Below are 2,857 nucleotides of genomic sequence, written 5' to 3'. Positions count from 1 at the left end.
AAAAAAAAAAAAAAAGACCAAAGTGGGGGAGGGAGTCAAGATTAAAGACAAAAAGGTAGGGGATAGTGGGCCTTCCCCTGTAATCCCAGTACCCTGGGAGGCTGTGTCAGTAGGATCATAAGTTTGAGCCCAGCTCAGACAATGTGGCAAGTCCGTCTCAAAATTTAAAAAATTCTAATAAAGGAGTAGGCATGTAGACCAATGTGAAGGACCTAGGTTCAACTTCCAGTACCCTTCCAAATTGAAGACTAAATACCAAAGAACTCTTCCAGATTGAATCTAAAACATCATGGCAACAAATTTCAAGAATTCTAGGATGAACAGGCCTATAAAGGACATTAGTGGGGCAACTGATGAAATCCGAATGAGATGTATAAATTCACATTGAATGAAGATTAATTTCTTGATTTTGATAATCATATGAGTTATATAGAAGTACACAGTTATGTTTAGAAAACATACAGTGACGTGTATATACTAAGTGTTATGGTATGGATGTAGATGTTCCCCCAAAACCTCACACACTGAGGTGAGGCTTTTGGGAGATCATACCGTAAGGACTTAGATTTATAGTGATTGTAAGGGGTGGGGTCTGGTCAGAGGCCACTCAGCAGGGACCTGGCCCAGCAGGAAGCACTGCATCTCCCCGACCCACTCCTTCTTGCGTTCTCAGTTCCGAAATCTGCCACCACGCACTCACAGCAACCTTCTAAGAGTGAAATTTCAAAATGAATAGTTTAAAAAAGACAATCTCTATAATACAGAAAAAAATCCAAATGGGAAAAAAGTACATAAAAATGTGTGCTAGAGCTGAGCCTGGTGAATTTGAGGCCAGCCTGGGCTCCACAGTGAGTTGAAGGTCACCCTGAACTACATAGTGAGACCCTGTCCCAAAAAAAGACATATTATGCTACTCTATAAACAAGTAAGACTGATGAAAGTATAAATATATATTCACATGCTACAGTAACATTTTTTCTTTTGACAGTGTCTTGCTGTGTAGTTTAGGCTGACCATGAACTCTCTCCATAGTCCAGGCTGGCCTTGAATTCATGGTGCTGCTCCCGCCTCAGCTCCCTGAGTGGTGGGATTACAGGTGTGCGCCACCAAGCCTGGCAGGTGCATATTTTAATATATGCAAAGTACAGTGGTAACTCAGTTAACAAACTTAATTCTTTCCGTGACTCTAGTCCCAAACCAAATTGCAGGAGACCCGGATCAAATTCAACAGTTAGCTTCAACGCTGACCTTATAGGGAAATTTGATTCTGTTCTCGTCCAATTTGGTTTGTGACCAGAATCGTGGAAAGAATTAAGTTCATGAACCTAGGTACCACTGGTCAACATTTATTTCTTGCAAAGATAGAAAAGAGGCAACTAGAAAGGAATGAGAAAGAAGAACTTTACTCCCTGAAACTTTTCAACACTGCACTACTTGAATTGCAGCAAGCGAAGCCCTGAATGTTTGAATTCAGCTGTTACCGAATCCCACTGCATTCTCAGCTTCCTATCTGCTGTCTACCTTAGAAGCGCTCGGGAAATATTTTTTAAAAGATTAGTAAATCTCAGTTTTCAAAATTCTATTTCATGGGTCCGGGGTAATTCAATAAAAGCAAATTTTGCCTAGTTAATTCTAAAACTGCTACTGTAACCAAATTACACAAATCTGATCTCCTCTAATCCTCCGTAAATCTGCAAGTTAGAAACGAACACTGAATCCAGTGAGACAGTAACAGCATACTGTGGGAACGTATTTCCAAAGTGAAATCAAAGTCCCTGCACCGGCCCCGGAATACACGGTGCCAAGTCGTCCGAGTCACTACCTTTCGGCCTTCCTGCACCTACCAAGACTGAGGTCACCTGGGGCGCGGCGCTGGTCGTGGCAGGCGGGCCCAGCCGTCCAGTGGGGGCCCAGGGCGGGTCCCACAGTTGTGGCGTCTGCCTCAAACTTCTGGGCCGCTGCTGAGGCCGGCCTGCTGGCCGTGTGGGCCACCCAGGACCCCAGGACGAGGAAGGCCCATTGGCCGTGCCGGCGGAGCGCCCGGGAAGGCCGGCGGTAGCGTGTCCCTGCAGGCTCCCAGGGCCGCCCGCGGAGGAAGCGGCTAACGAGCCCGCGCAAGGCCAAGGCGGCGCGGCCCGCGGAGCAGCCGCAGGCGGTGGACACCGGGACAGGGTGGCCCGGCCCCAGCAGCACGGCACGCGTCTGCCACTGCAGGACCTTCAGCCAGGTGGAGATCATGCCCGAGCGGATTGGCCACTACCCGGGAGAGCCCTCCACGACCTACAAGCGGTGGAGCGCGGCCGCCCTTCGCACTGCATCCCCGCAGCACCTGTGTCCTCCCCAGTGAGGTCCCCGGAGGGTTACACAGTGTACACAGACCCTGCACTCCTTCACAGGGCACTTCCTGTAAACGGATTGCAAGATTCTATGGTTATTTTTAAAGAATCAGTTGATACAAGTAGGTACAGTATTTTGACATTCTAGATTTCAAGTGGCGGCTCATCTGTCATTTTATTGTGCTTTTACCTCAATATATTTTCCCTAGGCATTAGATGTTACAAGAACTACATTTTAACGAAACCAGCCAGGTGTGTGGCACGCAACTGTAATCCCAGCTACTGGAGAGGCTAAGGCAAGAGGACTGCAAACTCCGGGTCCAAGCTGTTCAACTTAGCGAGACCCTGCCTTAAATTTAACGAAAACGAAACAAAAGGCCGGGGACATAGCACAGTGGTAAATCACCCCGGGGTTCAATGTCCAGCACAGGAAAAATAATTTAATGCACACACACATACACAAAAATTAGACCGTCGGTCCTTACATTTAAGAGGATAACTCAACACAAGGAAACCAAGCA

This window comes from Chinchilla lanigera, unplaced genomic scaffold (genome assembly GCF_000276665.1).
Source record: "Chinchilla lanigera isolate Chin_1 unplaced genomic scaffold, ChiLan1.0 scaffold00007, whole genome shotgun sequence".
NCBI lineage: Eukaryota > Metazoa > Chordata > Mammalia > Rodentia > Chinchillidae > Chinchilla > Chinchilla lanigera.
The sequence above is the reverse complement of the archived record's forward strand: the minus strand, read 5'-3'. Positions refer to the sequence as shown.